Source organism: Neomonachus schauinslandi, chromosome 4 (assembly GCF_002201575.2).
Source record: "Neomonachus schauinslandi chromosome 4, ASM220157v2, whole genome shotgun sequence".
In the NCBI taxonomy this organism is placed as follows: Eukaryota; Metazoa; Chordata; class Mammalia; order Carnivora; family Phocidae; genus Neomonachus; species Neomonachus schauinslandi.
In genome coordinates, this window is record NC_058406.1 from 33,858,537 (window position 1) to 33,872,251 (window position 13,715).

Sequence of the window (13,715 nt, forward strand, 5' to 3'; positions counted from 1 at the left end):
TTCATGAGAGTCCCCTCACTGGGTCCCCTTTCCACCAGGGCCCCCACCAGAAAATCCCTTCTTCTTTCAGAGCTCCTTTTATCTTAGGCATCTCTCCATCAGAGACCTCCAGCCCCCAACAGGTGCCCCCTTGCCAGGCTCCTCTAGAGAGCTCCCATTTATTAAGACCCTCCTTCTCAGGACCATCCTGTCATCAGGGCACCCCCTTCACCGGGCAGCCCTGTTAGATACCCCTCCCCCCCAGTGTACCCAGCACTGTGTTGGGCCCCTCCCCACAGTATTGCTGGTCATAAAGCCTGGTGTCGGGAAGGACTTGGAGACCAACATATCGAAACTTCACTCTATAGATAGGAAAACTGAAGCAAGAGGGGGCCAACCACAGGCCCTTGGTCTACTTGCTTTAGACCGAGAGGCAGGCCAGGCTGTGGAAGGCTGAGTGCCATGCATGGGCTCAACTGAGGAGGAGTAAGGTCACCTGGTCGACTCAAGCAGCTGTGAGGGGAACACATGAAAAGAATGCGCGCGCGCGCGCGCGCGCGCGTGTGTGTGTGTGTGTGTGTGTGTGGTAGGGGGAACAGATCTCTGCTGAAGGTCAAGTACTCACTTATGCATATTCAAAGCGGCCACCCATCGATCTGTACTTAATTGTTTTCCTGGGGTTGGGGAAGGAAGTGCTGGGGGCATCGATCTGCTCAGGCCCCTAGCACTTCATTGCTCCCCTCCATCTGCTACTCGCGCCACCTGGCCGCCACCAACCTCCATGGTGGGGGGCGGTACATGGCAGGACCAGGGATGGCACTTTTCTTTCACAATCCCTTATAGGCACAACTGACTTGACGTCACAGATGAGGAAACTGAGGCCCAGAAAGAAGAGACTTACAAGGGTTAGAATGCTATCAAGTGGCCCAGTGGGAACTGAATTCCTGCTCCACCTGCTAGCAAAGTCCTGGGCTTCTACCAGGGGGCTTGTGCAGCTGGCTGGCCCTTCAGACATTACCCATCCCCTCACCTTTGAAGTCCTGGAACCCCAGGCTGCCCTGCTCCCAGTGGCAGGAAGCATATGGGATAGGGTCACTAGGAATGTAGCTTGGGGGAGTTCTCAAAAGCTAGGTGGGGAGGTCACAAGGGAAACTAAGGTGGCTGTAGTTCAAACAGGCACTGCAGTGCCCCCACCCATGCCCTGGCCTGGAGGTCCCCATCCCACTAGAGACTCCCTCACAGCGGGGAGGTCCTAACACTGGGTCAGAAACCAAAGACATGAGGCTGGACACAGAGTCTGTGCTGAGGCCAAGGGGCTGGTACCCTTCCTTCCCAGCTGCAGGAACCAAGCCCCGGCTCTGCAGGTCCTTCAATCTTAGCACCCTCCCGAGCCGCTTTCCTTGACCACAGACGATACCAGCCACAACTCAACGTCCCAGCCAACCTTCCCACACTTTCCCAGGCCACGGCTGGACCCACAAATCGGGGGCTGGGTGTGAGGCTCAAGGGCAGGGGAGAGAACGCTGGCTTGCAGCCAGGGCAGAGCTGGGGGAGCGCGGGCAGCAAGGGAAAGTAGCCAGTGGGTGGTGCACAGCTGGATGAGCTGCTGAGCGTGGTCCGGGCCATGGCTGGAGCGCAGTGGGCCAGAGAGCACTGGCGGGCCGGCTTTCAAGTACTTTAAAATCACTTACAAAGGCCGGATTAAACGATCAGAAATTCCATTTAATAGGACAAATAAAGAAATGACAATCTACCCTATCAGCCTGGAGAAGGCGAGCTGGATGGGTTTTTTTCCCCTCTAAAAAGGAAAAAGGGAAGGAAGGGGGAAAAAAGAAGGATAATGTGTGTTTACTCAAGCAAAGAAAAAAATATTTAAGTGATGTCGGGGAGAAGATTGCAGTAACTAGTGAAGAATAACATCGTCTACTTTGCTGTCAAATCACACCCGAATTTCAGTAATAGATTCTCGGCTGACACTCAATTCAATTCGAAGGTGATCCTGCTTTATCCCAGCCCATCAAATATTAAACACTTGCATTAGCAGGTGCTGCCGCTTCCCGGCTTAAAGCGGCGGGCGGGCAGCGGGCTGCTGAGGCCCCTCTGCTCTGCTCGTGGCTTGGGGACAGGGCAGCTCAACGTTATCTGCACGTCATCCTGAGTCTTATCGCAGCTAAGCGGGAAGACCACTTCAGATAACATTAGACACTTGCCCCGATGCGTCACCGTGATTAGATTATTATTATAATTATGACTCCCCAAGATCTTCCCTAGACTGGGACATGTGGAAGTGGGGTGGAGGGTGGCAGCGCCCAGGAGGGCCAGGCTGGGCCTGGCTGGAACAGGGCAAGCCGGAACCCAGGCAAGAAAGCAGAGGAAGCAGGCAAGGCAGCGGCCCCGGTCCCGCCTGACGGATGCCTTTCAGGAAGGGCAGTCTAGCTTGTCGGAGCGAGGGCGAGATGAATTGGCGTCTCCAGCGTGGCCGTGGGTGTCATGCGCACAGTTTCATATTCCCAGATAAGGCATGATAACCAATTGCTGCCATGACATGGCCTCATCCAGCACTTCCTCAGGGGGGCACGGGCGGGGAGAAGGGGCAGCATGTGCACATGGGTCTGCCAAGCTCCTAATAAGAGGGATTTAATTTTTACAAATGCTGCTTCCAGCGGGGCCTTCACATACCAGCCAAAGTCCAAAATGATATTAAAAACGGTTAATTAAAACTGCTCTCCTTCAGCCTGGTCTCTCCCCCTGCTGCCCCTGCTGCGAACCCTGGCATGTCTCTCCCAGGTACTGTCACACACCCCTGCAGAGCTGAACCTTCAGAAGTGACCACCAGCCTCGGGGCACAGTCCCACAAGCTCCCTCAACTCCTGCCATCTGAGGTACCCCTCAGTCACAGCCAGCAGACACAGAAAGCCACCCAGGGAACACAGGGTCCTACAGCAATCTGTGTTCTTACCAATGTGTGGTCTGGATCCTCACACCTGCTACCCCTCTACACCTGTACCCACATGCCCACCACCCCCAGCACTCACTTCTAAAGTCCCTCCCTGCCAGATACATACACCATCAAGTGTGCACACCCACACAGGCACCAAACTCTCCCTAGGTTACTCGGCGCATCCTTCCACTCCCCACTCCCTCCAGGTGTCCCCCACAAGATTACATCCATCTATGAATCTGAGCAGAGCCTTTCCAGGAGCCCCGCTCAGGACAAGGTGATGTGGGTTGTGTCTCAGAGATTCTGGCTGAGAAGTCAAGGCTCGGACTAGGGAACCAACAGAACAGGAAGATCAGGGAGGCTTTCCCCTGTGGCTGTCCACAGGGACAGTGGAGAGAAACAGGCCTGTGTGATGTTGGAGGCAGCTAGGAAAGCTTCCTGGAGGGAGTGGTAGTGGAGGGCTGGGCGGGGATTTGACAACAGTCCAGGCAGGAGACACAGTAAGGACAAAGGAGAATGGCAGGAGCAAGCTTGGTGAGAGCACAGGCAAGGGCTTGGCTGGGGCTGGGGCAGCCCACAAGCACGGAAAGAGCCCTATCTTGAGGTACTGGCTCCCAGCTCTGTGTACCAATGGCAACACTGGCATCAATCAAGGGACCTAATTATTGTCCATCCCCTTTCTCCCGCCTGCTTCCTTTCCCTGCTCCCTCCCTCTCTTGCCAGCCTGCAGGGTGTGGGGGTAAGGGACCTAGGAGTTTTCTGACCTCAATCAGCGCGGGGCAGGAATCTGTTTTAAGAGCTCTTGCCAAGAGCCTGTGCCCAAGCCCCCTTCCCACGCTGCTTCCAAATTCTTGGGGTGCCACTTCTCCAGCTGCACCTCTCCTAGCCACCGGGGCCCACCCCCTCTCCCCCAGCTGTGGCTTCCTAGCCAAAGAGTGGGGCGGGTAGAGTTGGGGTGAAAGATGCTGGGTCTACCAAACCACCCCACCGCAGCCCTGTGCCAGGCAGGCACGCACACTTCCCTTCCCCTGGGCTGCTGTAATTTCCATGCGCGGGGAAGCAGGTGCCGAGCCGCTCCCGGCTGGCTCTTCTCTCGCGCGGCTCTGCCCGCCTTGGCTGCTGCCCCATTAGCTTAGTGGCCAGCCATCTGCGACGGGCCTGCCGCACAGCCCTGCTGTAGGCGCGGCGGGTGGCCCCCTGTGTAACAGGGAGCTTTGCCATTAGCGCCTTTAATATTCTGACACCTCAGCACAGCCTGCTATTACATGCAAACGCTGATCGCCCTGTGAAATTACATTGCTGGGCCCGCGAAATGGAATCGTGTATAATCAGCCTCCTCCATGCACTGTCAGTCCCATCACAAACACGGCGCCCGGCGGCTTACGGGGGCTTAGCAGCTGCGACAAGTGTATTGGGTTTAATAGATGAAGTAGCCCTCCTCGGCAGCAGCGTCAGATCCTTCAAAGAGGAAGGAAGAGGCATCGAGGGCTGCTAGGGTGTCTCTGCCCACCCACTCACTACCTGCCAGGGCCCTGAGGGTGGGGTGGCCACGGAGTGGGCAGGGTAGCGGATGAGGTTAGAACCCAGCTCAGACTCCACACAGAAGCACGGACCTCTCTGTAACTTCCAGAAAACCCAGAGCTTCCAAGCTGGAACCAGCACATTGGACCTATCCAGCTTCCTCATGAGGTGAGGAGGAGGCCTTTAACCAGGCCTCTGGGTGACATGTCACCTGGTGGACCTAAGGCTGATGGGTCATTTCCCAAGATGAGGAAATAAATCAAATCACCTGCCATTCCCACAAACACCCAACAGATGAAGCTGTAAGGGTGATACTCCGGAGGATGGGGGGAGAGAAAGCCTGACAGACATAACTACTACTTAATTCCTTATCTAATTGGCCAGCACTTCTACAGCTGGTGGAGCCAAGTACCAAGGACACAGGTAAGCACGAGGATGGCAGACCCAGCAGCCCAGGCCTCAGAGAAAGGCAGTGTGGTCTGGCTCAGGAGTCAGACAAACATGAATTTGGTTCCCAGTTCTGCCAGTTATTAGCACTGTCACTTGGGAGGAGTTATCAAACGTCTCTGAGCCTCAGTCTCCTATACTACAACATGGGATGACAGTTCTTTCCCCGGGTATACCTGAGGTCACTCGGGTCCACTCCCACTGCAACCTCCAGATATTCTTGATGCCGTCACCCAAAATGCGCATTGCCTTTGAGAATGCTGCTCCCTCTCCCTTTTCTGGGCTCAGCCTAGCAACCAGTTGTGGCCGACTGTGTTTTCCAGAGATGGCTGCAACACCATCTTCCATCTCACATGCTCTTCTTACAATGTAACTTTGACACCCCTGTTATCAAGAGAGGGAGTCTATGTCCCTCTCTTTGAAACAGCGTTGGCTTTTGCGACTATTTCAACTAACAGAGTAACACAGAAGTAATGCTATGGGACTTCAAGGTGATTTCAGAAATAGAGGAGGCAGCTTCCTCCTCATTCACTGAACACTTGCCTTGGAGCCCTGGGCGGCTCTGTAAGTAGCCAGACTGCTCTCGGGCAGCCATCTTGTGAGGAAGCCCAAACTAGTCTGTGCAGAGACCATGTACAGAAGCCAGGAGACTAGGCAAAGAAAGAGAGATGCCCAGCCAGCCCCCAGCTGACCCAGTCACACCCTGTGCCAGCTCCAAGGACTATACAAAAGCATGAGAGAAGCTGAGTCAAAACCACCTTATTGAGCCCTTCCTAAATTCCTGACCCACAGAAACCTCGAGATATAGTAAGATAGCTGCTGTCGTGTTAAGTCACTAAATTTGGGGGTGACTAATTATGCAGCAATACTAACTATAACTAGAAAACCAATACCTACTCACTTCTGGATACACTCTGCCAATACCTTCAACTTCTTGCTGCTTTGAGACTATTCCTCCCCTCTCTCTTGGACTTCATTCCAAGTCATCATCCACTAGGTAACTTCAGTATCTACAGGACAGTCCACCCATGAACCTTGCCTGCCTCAGTTTCTCAACTTCCTGTGCTCTAACGACCTTCTCCTCTACCTATTTCAGCCATCCATCCTTATGGCCACACCCGGGGCCTTGTTATCGCCCAGAACTGCTCTCCCTAAGCAATCTTACAATGACAGATTCCCCTCTGACGCCAGTCTCCTCTCCTTCCAGCTTCTGTACCCTCTATTCTTGCTCTTTTCCCAGTCTGTCCATCCCCTTCTGGTCTCGATCCTTTGTCTACCAGGCCTAGAGCCCTGGGATCTATCACTTCAAGCACCCATTTCCCAGTCTTCAACCCCCCTGCCCGCTTACCCTAGGTACACCTTCCCTGAAAAAAACCCAATGGTGACTCCATTTCTCCACACTTGCACCTGAGCTAAGTGACGCTGGAAAGTCACTCTGATGCATCAAAAGTGGCCACTATGGGTACAAGATCACAACCTGAGCAATTCTTGGTGGTATACAACAATCCGACTCTTCTCTGACTTTCACAAAGCTAATAAAAGCTGTGGCACACAACTCTTCCAACTGCATGCCCCTTGTCTACTAATGCATTTGTATCCTTCCCTGCATCTCTTCCTCCACCAGCGCTGTTCCAACAGAAGGGACACCTCACTTCTTGTCTAAGGCCAATCCCGTACTTGTGCTCGACATCTCACCCTTCTCCTGCCTGCTTAGTCCTGCTCCATCTGGGATCCCCCTTTTTTCTAAATCCTTAACCTCCCCCTCTCTGCTGGCTCCTCTCTACCAGGATTTTAGCAAATATTTGAATCTCTATCAACTTTACACAACTTCTTGGGTCTCAGGTTCCTCTTTGTAAAATGGGGGTAATAACAGTTCCTACCCCAGAGCTGATGTGAGGATTAAATGAACTGTTGTGTGTAAACTGTTTAAAACAATGGCTGGCCCTCTGAAAATTATGTCAGTATTAGATTATTATTTTTAAAACCCTCCATTCACTCCATATCCCCATCTGGTGACTGACTTGTTTTCCTGTTAACAACCAAACTTCTCAAGGTTGTCTCCACTTGCCTCCACTTACCTCCCCCATTGCTCCTTAACCCCTGCAGTCTGGCTTCCGGCCTGACCGACATGACATCTCTCAGCTCCTGCTAAAGCCGATGGTCCTCACCACGCTGCCCACACCTAGGGACAGTGTCAGAGCTTTGCTGTCTCTGACTCTCTGTGCCTGCTTCAGCTTTCACACTCTTCTCCTTTGGTTCTCTTTGAGTTCTCTTCTCTCTCTGATCTGCCACTTTCCTCATAATCTCCCTGTAGTCCCTTCTTCGTGCAGACCATCCTCCTCCTCATGCGCTCAGGTGCTCTCGCTTCCTGTCTTTGTCTACACCTTACCACTCTCCCTGGGTGACTTTTTCAACTTCCTGTCTTCCACCTCTCCAACTTCCAAATCGATACTGTTTGCCACTACTTGAGTATCAACCACATATATTCTATTGCCTACCTGACATTTCCACCTGGATTTCACCCAGGTACATCATTCTTCAAACATTAAAACAAACAAACAAACAAACAAACCCAAACCAAAAAAAAACTCCTCAACATCTCCTCTCCCAAGTTATCCTTCTCTTGGGTTCCCAAATCCCAGTGAAAGCCATTATCATCTCTGTGGTCTCTCAGAAATGTGGGGTCAACTGTGCCTTCTTCTTCTTCCTTACTGCCCCCTGAGTCCTGGGATTGCTGTTTCATGCCTCCAAGACTTGATGTGAGCAGTTCCTTCAGCCTGCCTAGAATGCCCTCGGCCTTCTCCCACTGTTTGTCCTAATGAACACGTACTCTTCCTTCACCACTAACTCAAAGTACCTTCTTTTATCAAGTCTTCCCTGACTCGTCCCTTCTTTAAACCCATCCATACTCTGAACAGCATCTGTAACACCAGATTTGTTTACATAACTGTTACCCCACAATGACGCTGGGGGATTCTTAAGGGCAAGGGCTGTATCTGCTGTTTCTCTAAATGGTCTCCGTTGAGGGAAGGGAAAATAAGACATCTCTTTGGGCCTAATTTTGCCAAGCAGGAAAGCCTGGTTTTCAGAGCTGCTGCTCTTGTTGACCCTATCCAGTCTCCTTCAAGAAGCGCTGCTGTTCTTGCCCAGCAGACCAGCAATCCCCCCCAACAGTCAACCTTAGAACTGGGGGCTCGGCATCCTGTGTTAGGAGAGGAGGGGAGACTGTTCCTGTCCCCCTTCTTTTTCTGAGCTCTCTGGCTGTATGGGTAGCTCCCACCCCATTCCTGGGGCCCAGCAGAGGCGTGGCAAGCACAACTGTAACAGCAAAAGGATTGACACGCACATCAGCTGACAAAACCCATCCTCTCTACGCCTGGTGGGTAGTTCTGCATGTTCATGGTGTTCCCTGGCTACCAACATCCTTTAGGGGCCCCAGAGCTGCCGCTGCCTCTGTCCATCCCCAGACCTCGAGTGGGATGAGTGTTGTGTCTGTACTTAATCTTCCCGCACACAGCCCACAACAGGACGGCTGCCCCCGGTGTGCTGGACCACCACCACAGCAAAGGCCGGCTTCGCAGCATTGGGAGGACAGCTGCCAACTCCGTTTGATCCCATGAGGGTCCCGAGTCTATTTTCAGGTGGAGGAATCCAGAGCCTCTGCTTCACTGCTGAGTCAGAGGGGGCCTGGGGACACCGAGGTTTCTGAGGCGAGAAGCAGATAAGGAGCTCCTGAGCCATGCTACCTGAGCCCCCACACAAGAGGCTGGCCTCTCTGGGGCTCCACACACTCTGTCACAGAGTCGAAGGCAGCAGGTCTCAGCCAGCTGCCCAGGGTGAGAGCTAACTTGTGTGTTTTCTTTGTTTTCATTACAATTTCCTCTCCCATTGCTTCTTTTTAGCCAGCCCTTTCCTCCCCGGGGTGCAGAGGATTGAATGAAACACCACCCCCGGCTCCAGTAAGTGTATTTCAATTACATCTGTCACTGCATAACGATATAATGATATATCATGTGATATTAAATCCATGGTAATCATATCAGGGATTTTTTTTAATCGTGCACTAATCGCATTATTACATCTCTATAATTAACAACAGGAGGTATGGAAATTCAGTTAAGGCAGAAGGCTCAATGTACTCCCCTCACCCCATCCCCGCCCTAGCTTCCCCAGATTAGGGCCTGATTAGGAGTAGGGAACTGCAGGGCACTACATGATGGGCCAAAGCTCCCACCTCCCAGTGCCTTGGCCAAGGGCAGAGCCTTCAGCATCCAGGGATGGCAGAGACAGGTCAGACTGAGACCAGGAGCGTCTTGTACACACTCAGTAAAGAGCCTGGGGTACAGGCCATACAGAGAGGCCCAATGACAAGGCTTAGCTGGGCCTTCTAGACCTCCTGTCACTGCAGCACCAAATCTTCTCCCTGGGGAGGGGTGTTACCTTTCCTTCCAACCAGCAAGGCTCTTAAAGGTACTTGCAAGGCACAAGGCAAATTCCTGCCTCATGGTCTCCTAGATCAGAATTCCTCTTGCTACTGCTACACACATTCCCTCTCTCTGACCCAGCCCTCTGTGGTGGCAGCTCTTAACATCACCAAGTCCAGCAGCTGTGATGCCTCTTGGTTCTAAAGTCCCTGAGCTGAACAAACCCAATTCTTCCTGGGGCCATTCCTCCCCAGCTCTTTCTCTGAAGCCTGGCGCTTCATACTGCATGACAAGTGGGTTTTTGATAACGACTGAGGTTGTTCCCCCATTCCCCAAAATGGTCCGGGTTCTTACGTCCTCGCACCCAGACCTATATGGAGAGGGGAGGGGCCTGGGACTGCAGCTTGAACTATGTCAAATGACCCTGTCTCTCCCACCTCCCCCACCCCTCCTGATACTGAGCTGTTAGGGCTAATCCCCTCAGGGGTGTCAGAACCAGTCTGCAAAGCAGAATTCTGTGTTTCAAGTCCAAAGCTTTGAACTTGGCATGTAACTAGTCCTCAGTGAGGGGCAGGCATTTTGCTAAGTTTGACTCTCAGAAGTTGGACAGGCCTGAAGATAAAAGAGAAAAATCATGTCCTTTTTCCTAATAAAAAGGAGACACTAATAGCAGTCAGCACTTGGGCAAGCACTTTAAGTTTCTAAAGTGCTTTCCAAATTAAAATATAATCCTTTACTGAGCATGTGACACCACCACCACCACCAACCCCTCACACACGAAAGCATGTGCCTGCCTGCACATAGCACATACACCTTCGCTTTCTTTTTCCCTGGGAAAAATGAAAACGGTGTTCAAAACCTTCATCCCAGACCTCCCTCCATCTTCATCGGCTTGCTCATATAACACACACTTATTGAGCAATTACCATGTGCCAAGCTCTGTGCTAGGTGTTGGACACACACAGATCAAGTGGACTAGGCCACTGCCTTCAAGGAGCTTCCAAGCTAGAAGGAGAAACACAGAAACTCACACTGAGATCCTGCAACAAGAGCCTTGAGGTAGAAACCCTAACCAGGTCTGGAGGGAAATCAGCTAGAAGACTGACGTGGCTTTCAGTAGGACATCCAAGGCAGGGTGCCTAGAGAAGGTGGACATGTGGGCCTGGAGCTCAGTTCAGAGGTCTAAGCTGAGACAAGGAAGTCCTAAGAATGTGTATGGGTGGCACTTGAAACTGAGTAGGTAAGATCACCCAGAAAGAAAATAAAAAAGCTCTGAGGGTCAGAAGAGGCCCTCTCTTCTTTGATGTGTGGAGGGAAAAGAGAAAGGCCGAGAGATGGAAGGCTGAAACCCTAGAGCCTCCAGAACCAACACCCAAAGAGCCTCCTCTCTGGGCACACCCACCATCCTGTCCCCGTACGCACTTGTCACCGCCACCTTCACTCTGCCTGGATGTTCGATGGTTCCATGGAAGAGTGCAGGCTCTGCAATCACACTGACTCACTTGTAACAAACATTTACGGACAGCCTATTATATGCCAGGCCACTTGCATACGTTAGCAATACAGACACAGTACCATCCTCAGAGACCTTCACAGTCTGTTGGAAAAAGTGGATGTTAAATAAACAGCTACATAAATAACCACTAAGTTGTACCTACAGTAAGGACTCAAAGAAAGGTAGGCTGTTAAGACAGGACAAAGATGGGAACCTGACCTAGATGGGGAACACTTCCCCGAGGACTGGGAAGCAGGAACTGACGGACTGGAGGGGAAGGTATTTGGGGTCTAGGGAATGATGCATGCTAGAGCCTTTAGGCAAAGGTAACAGCACTTGGAAGGAATCAAACACTTGGTATCCTTGGAGCACAGGAGGCAAGTATAAGATGTGCCTGATGAGGAAGGCAGGAGATGCCTGGCCATGTAGGGCCTCACAGGACACAATAAAGGGTTTCATTATTGTTTCCTAAGGTGATGGAAGCCATCCAAGGGTCTACCACTGTCATGCAATATGATCTTAGGGTGCTGTACCAAAGTCAAAAGTTTGGCTTTTCCACTGGGAAAAGCTAATAAAGAACCAAGACCATTTTCTCCTGGAAGGAGAGGGAGAAACTGCACAAGCAGCTGAACTCATTCATTTATTCATTGAAGACTCACACACTGAAGGCCTGCCAGACCCTGGCACCTCAACTGAATCACATGTATACTCTGCCCTCAAGAACTCACAGTCCTTTGCAGGGAAATGAATACAGATGCCACGAAGTGCCCAGTCACTGTGACAAAGTGATCAGTGAGAACTGCAGTAGTGTTACGAAGGAGGAAAGTGCTTAGGCCCAAAGGCATCTGGAGCCCAGTTTAGGTGTGTTGCCTCCTGGTCCTCTCCTCACCGCAAGCAGCAGCTGGCTGGCTGGGACAAGCACTCCCACACAAACTGCACTTTGGGCTGGGGGCAGAGTGTGAGGAGGACCCTGAGCCAAGGCTCCCAGGAAAGGGCTGGAGACCAAGCAGAAATGAACTTCAGCCAGGATCTTCTGACTGCACAAATGAAGGTTGGAAGGATGTGACCAAAGCTACAGAGGGCAGAGGAGGGAAAGGCTCATTGTATCATCTCAGGATGACGGAAGGGGCACCTTTAGAATAAGCAACAGGGCTTAAATAGGAAATCATTTCAGGAAATGACTCAGGCAACTCTAGTCCCCAGGACTGTTCCCTCTTTGGAAAGTGAGGGGCTTAATTACTTGACTTCTTAGGTCTCTTCTTGATCTGAAATTCACTGGATCTGAGGTGAGCCTCCCACAAAAGTCAGGCTTATTTCTGATCCCACATCTTTGCTTACACTATTTCACCCCCAAAACACTGGCCTTCCTCCACCCTCTCCAAATCCTACTTGTCTGCCAGGACACCACTTTCAGGAAGCCCATCCTGATTTCTCTTCCTCCCTCCCCCATATCCCACCCTGACCTCCACAGTTCATACTATGGTTCTCCCTATAGCACTTTGCTTAATTACAGATTACATGGGGTCTGGTTCTCTTACTTGACTGGTCTGGAGACTGTCTTGTCTCTGCCTGACCCCTGACATCCATTTCAGAGGCAGGAAGAGAGCTCTACTCTTCCAGGCCCTAGAAGCAGGCAGAAGTCTGGGTCCCCACTCCCTCTGCCCACAGTCCTTTGAGAACTCGACAGGCCTCTACTTGAAAAGGGTGCTAAAAGCAATGATGTCTCCAAGTGCGATGGGAGATATTTGTGTCTGCTTTACCCTTGGCTTTTTGCTCCGGTTCAGGTAGGAGCGGGGTGGGCTGGCTGGCAGATCTGAGAGCGCGGCACGCCCCAGCGGGCAGGGCGCACAGCGCGGGGAAGGCGCGAGTCAGTCTGGAGTGCTCCCCATTTATCAAGCTCACGCAGGCCGCCAGCCGAGCGAGTCTTTCTATCATTACACCTCTCAAAATCCGATTCATACCACTAATCCTGCCTTCATTCTCCCAGATTAATAACATCTCTTTCAACCTTCACAGTGTGATAAATAGACAAAGAGAGAACAAAAGGAGAGACAGAAGAGAGAGAAAGAGCTGGAGCAAGTCCCCATAATAGAGAGAGCCGAGAAAGAGGAGAGGGAAAAAAGGAGAGCGAGCAAGAGCAGGCAGCGGCCGGAGACTACAGCTACCTCAGAGAGCCGCTGAGGAGAGCGGGCCGCTGCGCCCCGCTAGGCGCTCCGCTCCGTCCCTGAAGAGAAAGAAAGGCTCGTTAACAGCTCCTTCCTGCCTGCACTTTTGTTCAGAATCTTTTCTTCCCTTCCAATCCTGCTTTAGGTCAAATTCTAGTGAAAATGAGTCTCCCGGCTTCCTGGGCTCCTCCCAGCCTCCCTACCAGGCCCAGGGAACCAATCGAGCCCCTGGCAGCAGGGCTGGATCTAGGCCCAGGGAGGGCTGGGAATGGGTTTAGCAAGGGTGGGGCAAGCTGGCCTAAAGCTTCTTCTAAAGCTTCTTCCCCCTGCCTTGCTCGTCAGGCTGACCAGGAGAGGAAACAGAGTAGAGGGAGGGCCCGGGGTCCATTTCCTAAAGCTCTGTCCTGTACATCTCTCTGACCTAAAGCTCTGGCTGGTCCAATCCAAGGCCCCTAGCCCCCAGCAGCCCAGCTAGATGGTGAAAGTAGGCACCACTCAGGCTTGCTAAAACTGAGGTGTGGCTCATACCATCAAATTATGATGGAGAAGTGTGCCTGGGAAAATAAATCCCACTGGGTCCCAGCCCTAGCCCTAACACAATTGATCTGTGACGATTCTCCTTGTTCTCTCTGCCCAGAAGCTCGCCCACACTTGTCTCCATAGCACACTCCCCATCCTCCTCACAGACTCAGTTCAAGAGCCACCCCCCCCCCCCCCCCCCCCCCCCCCCCCCCCCCCCCCCC

The 13,715-nt window shown here is 52.2% G+C and overlaps 1 protein-coding gene across 6 annotated transcripts in view; it reads right to left on the bottom strand.

Moving 5' to 3' along the window:
• The window catches only part of ERI3 (ERI1 exoribonuclease family member 3), a 126,355-nt gene that overhangs the window by 25,059 nt on the left and 87,581 nt on the right, over positions 1–13,715 (bottom strand). The window lies entirely within an intron of this gene.